Source organism: Heliangelus exortis, chromosome 1, assembly GCF_036169615.1.
Source record: "Heliangelus exortis chromosome 1, bHelExo1.hap1, whole genome shotgun sequence".
Taxonomy (NCBI): Eukaryota; Metazoa; Chordata; class Aves; order Apodiformes; family Trochilidae; genus Heliangelus; species Heliangelus exortis.
Genome location: NC_092422.1, coordinates 86,887,283 through 86,906,432, shown reverse-complemented (window position 1 = coordinate 86,906,432; position 19,150 = coordinate 86,887,283). Strand labels below are relative to the sequence as shown.

Here is a 19,150-nt window from a genome sequence, read left to right as displayed (position 1 = left end):
GCGGGAGTGGATCAAGGGTTGGACTTGATGATCTCAGAGGTCCCTTCCAACCCAGCTGATCATATGATTCTATGACCAGCTGGTGCCACACAAATGCAGCTTGTCCCTTTGCACCAGGAGGTGGGGTACACACCCTTCCTGATGTGTTTCTTGAGCTCAGCCATGATGGTTCACCAGCAGCATCATCCATCACACATCCTGGCACTGAGATCTGTTCCTGTTCTGGGTCTCTAGGTACCAACAGTGGTGTGTACACAGTTGTGCACCCCAGTAATGACAAGGAGCTGGAAGGTGGCATGCAGAGCACACTGATGTGAAGTGAAAGCAGGGTGGGAAATAGAATGCAGGAGAGCAGCATGCCAGCTCACAGGAGACACAGCTCAGTCTGTGAAAATCAGATGTAAAATAACTGATTTGGGAAGAGGAAAGCAAACAGATGAGTGTGATGTGAGGACAGATTTATTAAGCAGTGCAGCATTTGCTGCAACATCTCTCTAAAGAGAGAACTCAAACACAAGAGCTGCATTGCATGGTGTGTCCCATGTGGAGTTCAGTAGTCACCGTGGTACTCCCGGTTCTCTGACTGCCCTCTTCAAGCTACAGACAAACTGGAGGTTAACCAAAAAGAGAAGCAAAACATCTGTGGAAAGAGAGAAGGGATACAGGGGTAATCACACAGAGGGCTGAGCCTCCAGGCTGTGAGCAAATCACTTGGAAAGTGGTTGCCCACAGAGGCAAGTCCTGCTTCTCTGCCGATAGCCACCAAACCCAGTTACGGCAGGGACAGTGGGGACCAAGTATGCAAGGGGGAGGAAAGGAGCCACGTTACTTAACAGGATTAACTTCCATGGAGTAGGTGTTCCCCAGCTAAAACTTGTTAAAAGGCACACGCTGAGGTTTCTGCTTCCTTCTCCTGGCCACTGTTTCGGGTCCCACCTTGTACAATTTTGCCAGCTTTGCCAGCCCTGCAGTAGCTGAGGAAAAGGCTCAAGTGGGCTTGGGAACCACAGTGGACATGAGGCAAGGTTGTGCAGTTTAGCTCAGTAGGGACCAGATCTTCCTCATATCTTTGCAGGAATTTTCAGCCTCCCTTTTGGTCAGTGTGGAGTAGCGTGGGGCTTGTTGCTTCATAGTTTTAAACAAGCAGCAACTTCTGACAGCCTGGGAGAGCAGAAATGCCAGGTTTTACACTGAGGGAGGGAGTTTGATGGGACATATAGAGAGGCATTTCAAGTCCTACAGGAGGTAACTAGTGCATACAGCTGAGCTGAGATGGGGACATGAAAAAGATTTTGGGGCTGTGCTGAATGAATAAGCAAGGCGATGAGGTGAAGAAAGCTGTAGGCTTCCCTTGGTAACAGAGTTATTCCTAATCAAGGTCTTTCTGCCAGGGTCACATCAGCAGCAAGTTGTCCTTGCTTTTCCACACCAATATTGGAAGAAATATTGCACAACTTTCTCCCCAAGCCTTGCTCCCCACCCTGGCCTCTCTAAGCTGGTGGTGTGGCATGCTGCTGGGGAGGCAACTAGCCCAGCCCACGAGCCCGGTGGCAAGCAGCATGGCACCTTCCAGTCAGACAAGCCTGACCCCATCATCAGCTGCTTTCGCTTTGCAAATTACTCATGGCATTTCCTGTAAACACCATCAACATCACCTACAGGCTGAGAGCAGGGAAACACAGTGACATTATAAAATGTCTTCTGAAAGGGCAGGCTGCAGAGTTGGTTTGGTTTGGCTTGTTTTTTTTCTATTCTATTTTCTCTGCTTGGGACAACTAGAAGTTGGGGCAAGGAGTGGAGTGTGGGGAAATCTACTGTTGCTTGAGAGGAGGGAAACCTCAGCATGGTACTTTCCAAAGCTGTCCAAAACTTTGGCTTGGAACAGTTCTTTCCCTAGAAAACTTTGTGTGAGAAAAGATTAGGAGTGCTCTGTCTGCTTAATATTTTCCCATCCCAGTTCTGTACTCCCTGGAATGGAGGAGAAAAAAACCCCAATACATTTGCAGTCTAATGTCAGGATATAAGGTAAGCCTGAAGGGGACATATAGGCAAATAGAGCTGCAATCTACAATACAACCAGTCTCACACGCTTAAGAAGTTCATTATTCAGGCTTCCTCAAATTGTGACATTGGACTAAAGACTGACTTAAGCGTTACACTTTGAAAAGGACAAGAAAACCAACAAAGAAACCTTGGTGTACCTGGAGGTCTGTTCATCTTCTGTTATCTTTGTCTTCAGGTTCACCAGCAGGGGCTTAAATGTCTCCCTATGACTGTGAGACCTAGAAATAGCATAAAAAATTATGGCTCATATTCTCATGTGACTGCAAGCATCCAGGCATCTAGAAAGCAACAAATATCACAAGATGTGTAGATTCATCACAAGAATGAGGAATCATTACCAAACTTGTCACTAACACAAAGCAAAGCAGACTGACAGCGTCACCTTGCACTGGAATATACTGATGAATTGCAGTAAAAACTGGCTTCAAGGACTTTTTGAAGTCAAGCTTGTTTTCCTCTTGTTGGCATTTGCCTACACCTCAGTCAAGACAGGATAGGGTCACCTTGCCAGGAGCTTTATGAAGACCTAGTTTTTTACCTCATGGCCTCCCAATCCAGTGTGAGATGGGATCTGGTAAAGGGACTGACAGGATTAAAGCAATGAGATGAGAATATCTGTAAAGACTGGACCTGGATTATTGCTCCAGAGTAGACAGAGAAAAAGACAAAATAATGAACTGTGATGCACTATCACCAAAAAATGTGACAGAAAGTTAAATACACAGAGGCAGCTAATGCAACCTGTCAAGTTCCATGGCTTCACTGGCACTTTGCCAGAAGGTTTGGTGCCATCTGGCCCACAGCCATGCCAGAGGCTGCAATTAGATGAGGAGCAGTGATTGATGGATGAGAGCACATAGTTGCAGGGCAGGTGGAAGGAGCAAAAGGAGGGGAGACAGTGCAAGTCAGAATCAAATCTCCAAGGCTTAATTTTATTCCAAATTTCTGAGCCCACTTGCACCAAGTTCTGTCATTTTCAAGAATGGTCAAAACCCTCTATCTGCTGCCCACAAGGGCTTCATGTCACAAGAGACTGTGGTCTCTTATGAGACTCCCAATACTCTTTTTTAGATCAAAGCAATTTGAAACTACCCAAGGGAAAATTTCTCATACTCTCTCTGCTCCTGCAGATTAAACTGGAAAAAGGGGAGAGACGGGAAGGGAAACTAGTTAGTCTGTATTTCTAAAGCTCCAAGAACCTGAATCTATTTTGACTCAGCAGGAACAAAATAGCTGTACCTGGGCAGGTTGGATTTTCAGCCCAAACCTCACCCTTCCCCTTCAAAACCACTTTGCTCCCACATGAAGAGTTTTGTGTGGGATGTTTCTTTTCTTCTCTCCATGTCACCTCAAACCACTGCCCCACATTACATGTTGCCCTACAGCGTTATGCCCAGTGAGCAGAAAAACTGGCAAACAGGCAGGCCTTGGGCATGGCTTGCCTCATGGCCCTTCTCAGTGTGGTCAGCAGCTCTCTCAAACATCTCCTGAAGAACTCTGATAGAGGCCTTTGGCAGCAAAGCTTGCAGGGAAGATGGCAAAGCAGAGGGCTGAACCATAGCAAAAGCATAGCATCATCCAGCTAGTGAAGCAGGAGGGTTCCCCTGTTGTCTTCTCTTGATAAGGGTGAGGATGACCCAGCTACTCCACTCCCTGCAGAAAAAAAGTTTGCTTAGAGGGTGCCAGGACAAGCAGAGGTCTCTTTGAGTTTCAAGGAGCCCGTAACAAAACTCAGAGTTCAGTGTCACCTCTATGTTCAATGTAGGATGCCAGGATGCAGAGAGGGTGGATGCTTCCTAGGGAATGGGGAGCTGGGTGTGAGGATGACCCTAGCACCACCATGTCTTCAGTGGCAGACAGCATCCTGCAGGATCCAGGCATGGTGAGCAGACCTGGGTGGTTACAGATGTCTATCGACAGCCATCAAAAGAGCAAGGGAGTGAGGCAGGACCAGGGTCCATCCAGGAGGTACAGTCAAGACCTGAAGGAGATAGGGCTGTGGACAAGGTTGGAGACAAGGTAGCTACAGCACAAGCCTCAGGGCCATCCAAGAGCTGGAGACAGCCACACCTAAATCATAGGTCAGGTGGGGACCAATAGCCCCAGGATGAGCTGAGAAAGAGGCTCCTGGGTCTATGGCCAGGTTTGGGGGAGGCCCCAGGTGGGACTGTTCGGGGCCATTAAGGATTGCTGTTGCCCTCAGGGCTCTGACAGATGAAAATACAAGGAGAAGAGAGGTCCTTTTTTATAAACGTGCCCTTTCCCTTAGGCTACATACTGACTGGACTCTGGTGTGAGGCCTTCCTATGGAAGTATCCACTCCTTCACTGATGTCTTCCAGGCTTGCCTGCATAAGGCACATCTGCAGGGTGGTCCTTCATTCAGAGCCAGAAAAATCTTGTCCCAACAGCTGATGTACACTCCTCAGAATCAGCTCCTTCCAGCACAGAGCACGCCCCTTAAAAAATGTGTTAATGGAGGTGCGGAGTCCAGAGTTAAGAAATGCTATGATTAAGGCCACCTGTGCAACCTTACTTCATCACCCTTGTGTGTCTGCATTGGGAAATAATTGCCTGCCCCACAGTGTCTTACTCACTCAGCACACAGGATGGGCTGTGCGATGCTGTTTAGCCCCTGGCCTGTTCCATACCTGCTGGCATATGGCTGCAGGCTTTGCTGCATGCTCTGCTAGGCAAATAGCTATTTTACAGGTTTTTTTCAAACTCCCCATTATTAATGTGTCAGAGCATTTGCCATAGGCCAATCCAGCTACACAAATTCATTCATTTGAAGGTGGAAAACTGAGGTGAGAGAGAAAATGAAGAATATTCCATTTTTTGGGACTGAATTAGGGAGTGTGAAACTCTCAGAAGCTGAGTGCACCCAGTACTCAGTACTGCACAACACACAGTATCTTCAAGGACAAAACCAACCAAGTTCAGCTGAATCAAAAAACAGCCAGCATGTCTGCTAGTTAAATCCCAATGCTTCCACTTGTAGCCAAACTGAAGGAACAGCTGAATATTGCTAGCTTTCATCCACCATGTTTGCCATCAAAACAAGAGCTTTGCAGAATAGGTTGAAACAGATTTCAAGTCACTGAAACATCATCTTAGACAAAAAGACATTTGAGACTCAGACTGAGTCCTTCAAGGGAACTAATGCACTCTTATGTTCTTTAAGATATACTGTAGGATGCACTTACATGTATTTTAATAACCTCTGGTACCAATTTATACATAGTCAGAAACCTGAAATTAGCCAGCAGTAAGAAAAAGGCTGTGTTGGCAGTTTCTGAGAGTGGTATCTTCTCAAGGCAGCACATGCTCTTCTGTATGCTGTCTGCAGAGTTCCTGGAGTTAGGAAGAAGAGTAAGAACTCAGCAAGCATCTTTCTTTCAGTCCCATCTTTTTATCCCTCTTAGCTCCCTGTACATCCTCTCCTGTGATGAGCTGAACTCCTTGTCATTCCAAACAGCCTTTCTCCAGCAAGGACCATCACTCTTGCAGTTGAGCACACTCAGTCTTTCTCATTTAAGGTCTAACAAGCTCAGACCACCAAGGCCTTGCCACTCAGTTCACCAGGCACAACACAATCCACACCAGGTACCCGCAACTACCGTGCCAGGAACCAGCCTGATGCCCCATGCTCAAACCATGACTCCATCCACCTGGTGCCTAGTTCCTATTCTTTGATTATTGTCTCCTTTTAACCCTTCAGCTTCTATTTAGCTTTTAATCCTCCAGGAGACAAGCTAGGGTTTTTTGTTTTTTTTGGTTTTTTTTTTTTAACCATAGAGCTCTGCCACCTGTGAGCCACTTCAGATCCTACAACACCAGAGTCTAAATCACTGTTTTCTTGCACAGTCTGTCTCTCTGTACTCCATAGACTTGATTCTCACCTCTCCTCAGCCTTTTGTCTCAAAGTCCTGGGAAAAATCCCAGCTCTTTCTCAGTGATCCCATCTGCACCTCCCTTCCTAGACATCCCCTCCTCCATCCTTTCTCTGAGTCAGACCAGCCTTTCTGCCTTCCCTCCACAAACTCTTGCTTCCTAATTCCCATACCCTTTCCTCCCCTTCTCATGTTCTGCCACCTCATCTCTCCTGCTTTCTCTCAGGCCTCATCCTGCACTCTTTACAGCTCTCACTTTCCATTTTCTCCTACAGTTTCTCCTTTTCACCTCTCTAGCATCATCTTTATTTGCAATTCACGAGAAGGTTCATAGTCTGAGTGGGGATTCCAGATGAGGGGAGGTGGAAACACACACCACAACCCAGGTGTATGTTCATTTATGATGTTACATATCACCCAGGAAGTGATGTGATGTGCTGATGGTATCTTTGAAATCATTCTTGCACATTTCTGAAAAAAATGGACACACGTACAAGATAAGGCAGCAAAACTCAAACTGTTTACCACAAACGAGTGCTATTCCCTTTACTCAGATATCCTTTTAGCTCAGAAAGGAAATACCACATCTGCATGTGCATAGGACAGGCTACAGACCGGTGTTTTGTGGTTCACATGAGCAGGTAGATTTGCATTAAGGGCAGACACAATGGTAAATTGAGCAGACAGATTACGTACAGCCACATCAGGTGTTGTAGAAATGCCCCTCATTTTCCCCCAGTTAATTAATACTGACCCATTTAAAAGGCCATTTGACTGAAAAATATAAAAATATCAGCAGTTCTCTTTTGTCTTGGTGGCATGAAGACAGAGAGTACAACCAGCTCCCACCCTCTCTAAGATGAGGGTGACCAGAGGTGAATGACTGAATAGCTGATGAAGTTTCTTCACTGATCATTATCAGTCAGGCCAGCATCATTCTGCACAGCTAATTCCACCCACCTCAGGTTTGTTTTGAAAGCAAGATGATGCCATTCCTTGTTGTGGATGCACTGTTTAGGCATGTTACAGCATTGCCTAAGCTCAGCAGGAAAGAGAATAACATTGCTAAGGGCAGGTGATATCATTCCTCACTGAGACCAAGGACATGTCTTTCCCAGCATCTGTGGGGAGTAGAAACACTGATATTAAATAGGCAGTAGGGAAAAGAAGGATGGCGTGGTCATCCTGATTCAACAGAGCTCCCAAGCACATACCCAAACTCAAGTTCATGAGTAGCCCTTGATTAAAGGTTAGTTTAGGAGTTTGGTTAGGGCCAGGCATACGAACACCTCACTGAATCATGGCCATAATAATGGGGAAATACAAGATGGAAGCCCTGTCCTAAAGCTCACCAGGCTTCCAAACAAGGATCCGTCTGCCTGCTTCAGAGATGGGGAATAAGCAGACCAACTGGCAAAGAGTGACAACCACAATTTATTTTCATAGAGTGTCTTCAGTGCCCTGACCTGTAACAGAATATAAATACATATATTTATATATAAATTCATATTTAATTTGTCAAAGAGACAGAAGTCTAACAACCTTTTTTCAGAGCTGAAACATGACCACTGCATCAAGACTTGATCATCCACCTCTCCAAAGAATGTCATGCAACTGAATGGCAAGCAGTCACACATTTGTTTTTTTATACCATACCACGGAGGGAATTAAGGCAGAGAGTTAGTCCTCTAAGTATCAGAGTGAATTCCTCTGGTTACCCAAAGATTTTCCATAACAACAGTAGATGATAAGTTATTTAATTAAAAAACCAAAAAATAAAAGGGAGAGGGGAAAGAGAGGAGGAAATCCCTATATGCTTTGAAATCATCCATGTTTGGGAACAAATAGGGAAAAAATACTTAAAGTGGATGTCTACACCTGAGTTAGCTGCTTGAGGAAAACAGGGAGAAGTGGGCATTTCTGAGACACAGTTTATCTCATCCTGGTGTAGATGTCTAGAGATGAGATGACTCATGCCACAGGAACTCCTGCTTCTCCTCACTGACAATAAAGGGAGCCCAGAGCAATTGGTGCAAACAGAGCTGTCTGCAGGCACTTGCAGCTGGACGAGATACACCCCATCTGCAATGTCCCCAAATACCTGGTAAAGACCTTTTGTAAGAAGCTGAGTCACATTTGCTTGATTAAAAAGAGATCATACAGTCAGAGAGAGCTGCCTTCAGGGTCACCTTTTGCTGCATCCAGTCTTTCCTTGGAAATACCTGGTTGTGTAGTCAACAGTATCTCCTTGCTTTGGGAGGCCTGGCAGATCCACAGGCTCAGGAAAGGACAAGAGTCACAGGCTGGGAAAGGACAGAGACACAGATGAGAGAGGAAGAGGTACAGTAGCACAAATCCCCTCCTTCAGAAAGGAACAGAAACAAATCTTCACGCTTCAGGATTTGCTAACTGAGGCTTCTAGCAGTGATTTAAGGGAAGCCCTTTGTGCTGCTGAATAACCTTTAAGGCAGAGAGCAATGGCTGGCTGAGTTTTGTGACATGCACCAGGACATCCCTGAGAGAAAGCAACATGATTTATGAGCACGCTGAAACCCCAGTGCTTCGGGGAACTCCTGTCTCCACAACCTCACACAGAGCTGGAGCAGGCCAGGAAAAAAACAGTGTGAAGGGGAGCCAGCTGCATAAAGCAGTCTGTAAGAAAGAAGAGGGAGAACCTTTCATTTCTTAGTGCTTTTGAATGTCACCCTCTAGGCTCACTCTCTCCCTGCCCCCATCCCTAGGGATGCTTTTCTTGGATCAAAATGCAAGCCAGCACCGAGAGAGACACAGCAGCTGAAATCTCTGTGCTGCTCAAAGGGAAACTTGATGTTGTCCTTTAGGCAGCCATCTCCATGCCATTTCCCTTGCCTTATGCCCTTGGTTCCCTAAAAAGGCAGGTGCTGTGAATGTGGGGCTGGGCTACAGCTGATGATCCCTCTCCCAGGGCCTTGGGTGTACTTCTGAGGACATAAAGGAGAAAGGTCTTGATTAAACTGATCAGATCTGGCTCCACACCAGACCAAGTGTTGGTTGGTTTCATGGAGAGCCTTTTCAGTATCTGGACTTGACGTTTCCCAGAACCTGTATTACCCAAGACTTTTTTCCTCCCACTATAATGCACTGTATCCTGGCCTTCATTCATTTGATAATGGTATTTGTACACCTTAGCTAAATGCTTACAGTGAACACAGTTCTCACTGATCAGGCAAGCATCGTACCATTCAACCTTGGCAATTTCCAGCCTGCATTGCAGCATCATTTCCTTCCTCTGTGTTTTCTAATAAAACATAACAGGTAGATGTTGTAACAAGGCATGTGGCCACTTGGAAGAGCACACCAAGATGTTCATATATAGAAAAACTGGAGAAAATACCAGTCTGAAAGCCCCAGTCATGATATGATTTACTTCAACTCACTACAGAGGGACTGATAAAAACTAAGGGATCAGATGTTCAAAGGGAAACCAAGCCTCAATTGTAACACAATTTCCAGAAACTGTCACTGAGCACTAAGAAATAGAAACTGCCTTTTCTAAGACATTCTGCCTGCTGGCAGAAGTTACTTATTTGGCCACAGGCACAATACCCTCAAAATCTGACCCTTCTCTAGACACCTAAGTACAATTTGAGCTCTTCTGAAAGCCTCTGGCTCCTGAGGTGTCTTTATCTATGCTTAGGAGAATCCACAACGTGTTCCAGCTTTAAACATATTTAGGATGGAGGCACACTTGTATGAGCAAGTGGCTGTTACCTTGACCTCCTGCTCAGAGATGCTGTCCCTGAGTGAGATGAGGACAGTGATCACTCAGAGGCATGCAAAGGCAGCAGGTAAGAAGCAAACAGACATCGATATTCATGGGCACAGGACAAGATTTCCTGCCTTTGGGAAGTGTACAAGCTGTTTATGAGCTTTGATCTATGGCAAGGATGGCTTTTAAAAGCAAGATAACCTTTCTAGCTTATCTGGGGCTCCTGTTTATGTGTTGCTGATGTTCTTGTTGCCACAACAAAAAAAAAAAGGGCTCTTGGTCTTCTAATGCTGTGCTGTCCTTGATGAGCTTTTTGCCAGAAAAATCCTGTGAAGTGTGAGTCTCACAAACCTCAAACCTTTCTACTCCTCAGAATACCAAGAAGCTTACCAGAGTTAGCTGTCTGTATTTCAGTCTCCTTTGTGATGTTGCCATGCCTTCTCTTTATTAAAAACAACTATTACAAATTCTTTTTTCTTTTTAATAAAAGATAGCCAGCATCAAGCATTTGGGAAGCAGGATATCATATCACCTCTAGGTAGTCTGCAACCCTCCCACCTGTCAGATTTGTTTTTGCATAGGCCTGTGTGACACACAGTGTAACCTTGAGTGCAGTACCTATGCGTCATTAGACGCCTGTCTGGATCACAGGCCTGAATTACCAGGTGTTTGGCACCAAGTATTCAAAGGGTATCCTTGAAAAACAAATTCTACGTTTCCAGAACTTGACTCCTACAGACAGTTTGTAAGAAAAAAATAAAGTAAGAAAGGTTGTGTAAGGAAAGCTAAAAGTTTCAGTTATTCTTTGGTAACTTTTGGTATTTCTGCAGGATTATTTATTCAGTACTTATAGCACAAGACTTCCTATTTACCTTTTGAATGTGTGGATAAACAATTTTTCCCTAGTCCGGTGAGACATCAAAATTAAAAGAAAGGGTACAGACCACACTGTATTTTCAATTTTTTTGCAGCCCTTCAAGCCAGAGGAATTGATGGGTGCTGGACATCAATTTATATCCCATTTGTCCCAGATAAAATACTTTTCTTTTGCAGCACCAGTAAAACAAGCAAAGGGAGTGAAGAATCGGTTTTCTGGGATGTTTGAGGAGCCAGTGTGCTCCTTCATCTTACAGTTCAGTGGTCAGATCATTAATCTGGGATGCAAGAGATGTGATATTTTCCCCTTCTCCATGCAAAGCAGTCTGACCCCCACACACCCTGTATCCTTCAGATGACTGTCCTGAACATATGAGATGACACTCGGGAGCAAAGGGAGCCAGAAGGGCAGAGCTCACTTTCTCCCACTGACAACGTTTCACTTTGCATGACAATTTAAAACCTCCAGTTAATCAGAGATGAGTGCTCCTGCCCCATCTACCACACTCAGGTCTCCATCACAAGGCTCGAGTTTCATCCCTGCCCCTCTGAACAGCAAAGCAGGTTGGGCAAAGAGGGAGCCCCAGCTGCAGGCTGCTCTCTACCTACCCAGCTCAGCCTCCTGATTCTCAGCAGAGCAGGAGATGCTGAGCTACGTGGGTTTCGACTCAAACTGCATGAGCTCATCTCAGATCTGAGCCATGAAGTTGGGGCTGACTTTGAGGGTGTAACTGCACGCTTCAGTGCAGAGGTTTTGCCCTAAAACCACATTGTGTTGACATGACTACACCTCTCCTGAACCTCGGGTTCCCCCAGAGACTTCCCACGCAGCACTGCAGTATACTGTGTATGCACATCTCTGCCTGCTGCAAAGTTGGCTCCCTAGGGATGTAAATGAGAGCTCTGAAATATCCAAGCTTCTTAACAGCTCAGGCTAAAAGGAAAGGCAATTTCTCACACCTTATTTCCAACATTAGCCCAGCTCAGAAGAATGAAGTGTAGGACCTAACCTAGACAATTTTAAGGAGCTTTCACGAGAAGATTTTTTAGCTGACTTTAGAAAGGGAAACTGATTGTGGAGAAGCTTTGTGCTTCCAGAATCTGATGCAGAAGGACACAGCTGTTCTTGGCACTTTAACCCAGTTAAGGGATGTTTCCCTCTCTCTTACTGACTTCTTCAGCCTGCATGCTAGAGTGAAATAGTTTAAGTAAATCATAGATGTGCATCTAAGCTGGGGATGCTTAGCAGAAAAAAACAAGCAGTTTAATTAAGATTTGAAGCTTACCATACACATCCAATGAAACCCAGCACTGAAGCCTGTGCTGCTGGCTGATGGATCAGCTTTTCATGGCTTTTAATCTAATACTGCTGAATGTTTGGGTTTTTTATGGTAAGATTGTAAATATCCATGTAGCTTATACACTGAATAACAACCATCTGCACTGGATAGGAAAGCTTTCTAAATGTTACTAGGCTTCCTGGATTGAGAGGAGCCAAATTAGTTTGCTGGTTGCTACCAAGCTATCAAATTATCCAGAGCAGGCTTTGCACACAACTGTACTGTAACTCCTGTCATGCGTGCACTGTGATTTACAGCAGATCCTAAGAAACAAGATAAAAGCTACTGGTGAGTCAAAGCCAAATGTCTTGCTCTACCATCTGCTTTGCAATCAGAAATTTTTACCTGGCTTGGGGAAAACCCAGAAAAAAGAAGATGAAAAAGATTGCTAGCAGTGCAAGCTGAATGAATCTGAAGAGAAAAAAAATCAGATCCTGTGAACTCTCAGTGAAAACTCAGTGGGAGCTGCTACGAATCCTTTGCTCCTTCTGTAGGACTGTGTTAGAACTAAAGAGGTTTATCTGGGAGCTGTGGCTAAGAGAGCATGGCCCTCTGTGGTGCTGACTAAGACTCAAATCCAGTAAAGAAGAATGTCATGACCCTTTCTGTGCTAAAGCGAGAGCAAACACAGGGTCACAAGCCAGTACAGAAGTCAGCAGGACCTTGCTGGACCATTTAAAGTGGTCTGCTGATATACATCTTCAGCATATTACATAGCTGAAAATTTTTGCCCACTTAAGAATTTCAAGTGACCACACCCAGGAATGTCTTAATAGTGTTGTAATTAGGGGTGGGACAACCGGTTCAGATAAAATAAAGAACAACCTGAAACTACACCCAAAACTGAAATGATTCTCTCTTATCCTGTTCAGAGTAGTTTCACCTTTAATTTTTGCTCCTCCTCATACCTTCAGCAGTTTTGAACAAAAAAAAAAAAAAAAAAAGCAGAAACAGACTATAGCCAGCACAGCAGGCTTGTCTCATTTCAGTATCTGAAACCACCATATATTGCAAATCTCATAAAAAGTTGAGAACCTAAATCTCCAGAATGCCTTACACAAATGATCCATGCTTTACAAAATCCTCTTAGATACAAATTTCTTAGCCTACTGCCAGGTTTCAACTGGAGAAACTTAATAACCACTCGCTGATCCTATTTGTGTGCACCTTATTTTTGAAGTTTAATCACACATTTCCCATGAGCTGCCACAGCAGCCTGGCAAACACCTCTTCTCCCAGCCCCTTTCCAAACCCAACCCTCTCACACTGGGGAATGTAGCTCAAGGCAGGACACTGCCAGGAAGACCTGCATCCAATTCTACGATTCTGGGATCACTGGGTGATTTTGAAAGTCTTACAGAGGCCTGAAAAGCTACTGTCTCTTCCTTCTGGTCTCAAGGCTATATTAGTTATTAGATTTAGAATCCAAAAAGGATGTCCTCCTGTAACCCCCCAGTCAGGCTGGGTGGAGGACAATGCCCCATGTAGCATGGAGCATCATCTGCTGCCTAGGATCTCCCAGGGACTGAGGACTTGCTTCCTGTTTCCCACATTTCTGGAAGTCCAGAATATTTCTGCCTCCTTTGCTCAAGTTGTTTCATCTTTTAGAGAATGAGTTTGTGGAAGAAAAATGCTAGAAGATGAGGGCTGTTTAGTGACCCCCATGGTCAATAACTTCTTGTGCGTTTGTATACAAATCATGTCTAATCTTTACAGGCAATTCCTTGAGGTCCAGGCACAAAAAGAAAATGAAATCATGGCAGAAAAGACATGAGCAAGGGGTCATATCTTTTTTATTGAGTTATAAAGTTGTCCTTGAAACTTTTGTAGTTTTTTGTTTATTTGTTTCCTTTTGTTTACTAAACCATTTGTTTTATCTGAACATTATCAGGAATGCCCTGGCTTCCCTTTCACATATTGTTAGTGGTCAGCCTGAAAAAAAAAAAACAACAAACCTCAAGATGCTTGGCTTGAGACAGCTCCCAAGGGCTTCAACATCATCAGCAAAGGAGCTGAATCCTTGCTATATGGACTGAGTTTCTCTTCTTGCCTCAACTGTTTCAGATCCATGAAGGAAAGCTCCATTTTGCTATGTTAATTAAAGTATAGCAAACTTTAGTCTGACTAAAAATTACTCCCCTTTCAGTCAGGTATCATATCTGTCATGGCAAGTGTCCTCAGCTTTCTGTGTTTCTTTCAGGGCCTGTTCTCTTTAAATAAACAAATGAAGTACCAACAGTAAAGGCCATGCAGGAAGTGAGCCATTTGCTAGATTGTTAAAACCCACACATACAGATTTACAAGTTTCAGACACTAAGGGTATCTTAAGGAGACAAATGAGGGGGCTGTAAAAGGAGTGTGGGCAATAGCATGGTCATTGACTCCAGCTCCACACCCCTCACTTGGGTTATCTCTGGCAAGCTTCACCTGATACCCCAATTTTGAATGCAAAGAGCACTCGGCAACCACAAATGGAGCCCAGCCCATGGCAGCACCGTGTGCCTGCATTCCTAGCTCTTCCCCACACCACCCTGAATGCTTTCATCCTCCAAGGTCTGGGAGCACCTGGCTTTCAGCAGGGGTAGTCAGGAGGGGCAGGCAGCTAGCCAGGAATCTGCTCACACGTGGAGAATTGTCCCAGGTCCCCTCTGCTGCAGGGACACAGGGGGCTGGAGGAGCAGCAAGCAGGGCTCCTGGGCTCACCAGGCACAGGATCAACTCCTCCAGCAACTACTGTCCCTCATGCACTTCCCAGGACTTCTCCATTCCCATCTCTTATCGTACATTCTTTTCCCCTTTAATATTTATTCCTCTCTTCCAGTCCTCCCCCACACGCTACGACCTTGGTGCAAAACGAACACGCTTAATCAAAAAAGGAAAGAAAAACAAGTGCAGCCTTGTGCCACCACCTTTAAGCTGTCCTGAATATATTACCTGTACGGTGCCAGACAGTGACGTTCCCAGCCACCCTGAGCGAAGTACAAACACTACCTCACACCAATGGCATGTGCGTAGGAACAAAAAAACAACAACAGAATTCCTCTACACATTACTTCAGTCTTTTCTTTTTTTTTTTTTTAGATGTCATTTTGCCTCAACATGGGCATTAGAGGCACACTCGTGATTTATTTCATTATTTCTTCAGATATGCGTGCAGTTTGTTGGCTCGTTAAGCCACTTTTTTGAACAATAAAGCTCTTCGCCCACTTAAAAACAGCTCAGCAAGACCGCAAAACTATCGGCAAGGTTCCGTGTTAGTTTTAATCCTAGGAAATATTAGAAGATGGCAAACACCAGGTCAGCTCCTTGCCTTCCAGTTTCTGAGCTCCTGAAGTGCAGGCTATCAAATTGCCAAGCTTCCTGGTCACAGGGGCTTGAAACTTGTTTAACTTCTGTTTTAATCCTGCGGTGCCCCTCTCCTTAACCCCAGCAGCGATGTAGCAAAACCGCAGGTTGCTCTTGAGACGTGAAGGAAATGCACGTGTTTAAAATATAGGCAGTTTATAAAGAACCAAGAAAAATAGCAGTAACAACACATTTGGCAGCAACTCTAGGTCTCAGGAAGATCATTTTCTCAGCTCAAACATGTGCCTCACTCCTGAGTGCAGCTACTGGTTTTCCAGAGACAGGAACATTTAGCAAGTAAGAGGGCATTGAGAAGCAGCTGCTTTCCACCTCCCCATCCTCATTTGCCTGCAGAACAGGGATCACTCTGCAGAAATTGTCAGCTTTCTGTCATTTAAAAAGCTGGAGCTGCAGCTGACAGTTCCTGTGTACTGCCTTTAAGCTGTTGATACTGCAGTAGCCAGTGCCAGTCCCCACTGTGAAGCAGGCCAGCACTAAAAATTGCAGAAAGACTTCACGCCACCCTAAAGCTTGGACTGTCCTTGGTGGCAGACAGACTACATCTGAGTGGTCCATGCTATGCATCCACTCTGTTTTCAGCATCCACATGGGTTGCCAGGGAGGTGGCCAGCATCTCCCTGGCAGCTAGCACCATCCATAGTGAGGCAATGATTTATAGCCTGGACCACACAAGCCTGGGATGAGGAATTTGGCATCACATTTCCATTCCTGGGGCACACAGGCATGCTTGCTACTGTTTACTCTTGTCTCTCGAGGATGTCTGGTAGTCTCAGGTTCAGAGCATTAATAAATTTGAAGTTAAAAAGGCACATTTTCACTACACGACCACCCTTTTTTTGCTTCACAGTGTTAGCTTTTTGTTTTTCAGTGTATCAGCTTTTCGGGGGTGGTATTTTACCACATCTCTGCTATTTCCCAAGCTGAGGTTTGGTCAATGAAACATTAGATCATAATGAAACTGCAGTGGTTATGTGCTCAGAAATGCAAGAACCATTTTTTTACTGTGGTTTTGCTCTTATCCGATTTCAAAGATTCATTAGAAGACTTGTGAAACTAACCCACTCAGAGTGAGAATCAAAAGCTTGGTCTGAGCTCATAAACTGTGCTTGAGAAGGAAATCTGTCTTTCCTCTATGCTGAGTCAAGCTATGAACCCACCCAAAACATACGTACAGGGAATTTACAAAGCACCCACTTAATTCTTACCACGGCTTGCCTTGCTCCCACAAGTTGAACACAGATATTGGCTTCCACCCCCTCTTGCCTCCACCTCCCATATGTTTTCCTCTAACTGTTCTTCACATTCTTGCTCCCATGTGGACGGGGAAATTCAGCTGCAAGACAGAGGCAGCCCAATGCTCAGGCACTTCTGAAGTTTAAGAGCTGGGCTCCTGCATGGTTCTTTTGTTTCCTCAACCTCAGGGACCTCCTGACTTTTCTACATAACCTCTTAATTCAAGTCACTACAATCAACCCACTTCTCCCTGGTGCCTGGCAAGGGCAAGCACACTCAGTTGCTCTCTTAGCCTGGGACCCCTTGACCCTGCCTGCAACAGTCAGCATCTTCCTCTGGGACTCTCACTTTACAGCTGTTTTCTAAGGGCAGAGGTTTTGAGCAGTGATGGTCTTTAGAGCTTGGAATGCATTGATCTGGATGTTGTTGCTGCTTTGATAGAAAAAGAAAAAGGTAGAAATAATTATAACTGATCAGTAAACCATACTTTTTGCAATTGGCTGGAAACCTACCAAAAAAGGGCTTGTTATTATCATTATTTTCTTGAGAAGTCAATATTCAGGGGATAATTTCTATGTTTGAAAATCCCAAAGTATCAAAGAATTTTTTTTTAGAAGTTTTACATAGAAAAAAAAATTATTTTTTTTCTTTCCTTTGGATCAGACGAATTCCACAAAGTGTCCCATCACAATACTGAAGTCAGGTCTTAGGGTGAAACCATTTGCTTTGTCTCCTACCAAGAGGCACTGCACTCCATACACAATCAGTGCAGCACTGGGAGAAAAACATCACAGCTGTGGTCCCAGACACTTATGAGGGCTTGAGCAACTAGCAATCAATATCTTTTGAATATGATAACTAATAAAAATGAAGATGGAAGAAATAGGTATTATTTATATATTTGAATATTTACTTACATATTTGAATCTGCCTGACAAAACAGATTTTTAAAAAGGATTGAGGGAAATAACAAACTTCAGGACTGGCAGAGATATTTTTAAAATTAGTCAGTGTGTTATTTTTAAAAACAGAGCTTTGTTTCAAACTATATACAAGTAAAATAGGAAAAGCATAGGAAAAAACCCTGCCTGAAAACTAAAAATGAAATGCAATCTTTGGTCTGAGCTTGACTTTTGTTGACTCTAAACAAAGTAGAGTGCATAGAGGGGGTTCACACTGGAGGAAAATAAAGCCAGCCCCCCAAACACTTCTCACAACAGTTTTGTTCTTCTTTTTTCTTTACTGCAGTTCAGCTACCTGATCAAGGATGTATTGCTTGTATGTTATTTATACACTTGTAATTAATGGGTTTGAGCATTATTAGTGACCTCTTGCATCATCAGCACTGCATGCTTTCATATTTAAAATATATTTGAGGACCTGAATAAGTAGGCAATGTGAACAAGTTGTTTGTTGTAGCAACAGCTCTTTCATTTTTACCAGGAAAACTCCTCACAGCCTCCAGACACTATATAAACTAGAGAAACCTCTTTGGAGAAGTTCCAATCCAATACATTCTGTGATTCTCTGAAGTGGAAGATGCCAATTCAAGTTCCTCCCCCCTCCTCCTAGAGAATGAGAGAGTGAAAATAACCTGTGGTTTTATGGGCAAAACTATAAATTAAACGTCTTAAATGTCCATTCAATTAGGTTTGAAGCAAGGTAGCTTAGTATTTGAAGGTAATGAGAGCTATTTATAAGGAACTCTCAGCTATATAAACATGCCCAAGCTGCCAGGCAGATCACTCTCCACTAATCACTCGATACTTGCTCGGGTCACTGTTGCAGCTACCCCGGCACTACGGCTGCAGCCATGGACTCTTACATTTAGCCACTGGATGGTTAGTCCCATACATGAGTCCCAGCTTCAGCGTTTCCTTATTGCTTTTTCCTGCTGCTCCCATCACCTCATTCCTCGGCACACCCCGAGACAGATTTGGCGACGAGTGTCTGTTCCTGCCGCTGCACGGGTACTTCGCCTGTGCTTGTCCTTACGGGGAGAATCCAGCCCCAGCTGAAACACACAAAAGCCTCCGACAACGGTGTTGATTTGTTTATGCCCCTTTGGTACTTCAGGTGCGATGTAAAGCGGCTCATCTGCTGCCAAGAGGTTCCAGCTCCCCTTTGCTGTGCTGCACGCAAGCTTGGCTTTCCGTGGGACCCCTCAGGCAAGAAGGGAGCTGAAGCTCAGGACTACTGTGAGAGATTGTGGGTTTAAAAAAAAAAAAAAAAAAAAAAAAAAAAAAGGGGAGAAGGTTTGAAAACCTCCCCTCCTCACCCTAATGTATATTTTTTTTTACAGAAAGAAACAATGGTGGAAGACAGGGGGTACACAGCAGTGACCCAATTGTCAGATCAGTGAGAAAATGCATCTAAACTCATTCAGCAGTATTTTGACCTTAGGGCAAAGAGGGATGCCTGTTAGATACCATGGTACATCTCAAGACTTGGTTGTTCTTGCTTGGATTCTCTCTGAAATGTGATCACAGCCTAAGTCAACTGCCCTGGGTGTTCAGAAGCTTTGTCTTGTGAAAGCTGTATTCTCACCCGCTCCTTTTTCTTTTTCTTTCTCCTAGAAAAAACAACAGTTTTGAGGAAATCTGCCACACAACAGTGGGCTGATAAGCCATT

The 19,150-nt window shown here is 44.4% G+C and overlaps 1 long non-coding RNA gene across 1 annotated transcript; it reads right to left on the bottom strand.

Annotated features, from left to right (window-relative positions):
- Positions 1–440: 440 nt before the first annotated feature.
- LOC139801631 (uncharacterized) lies at positions 441–14,904 on the bottom strand. The gene is made up of 3 exons (XR_011728365.1): positions 14,855–14,904; positions 2,202–2,282; positions 441–640 (listed from the first exon to the last, which is right to left on the bottom strand). It is a non-coding gene; the product is annotated as an uncharacterized lncRNA (long non-coding RNA).
- Positions 14,905–19,150: the final 4,246 nt, after the last annotated feature.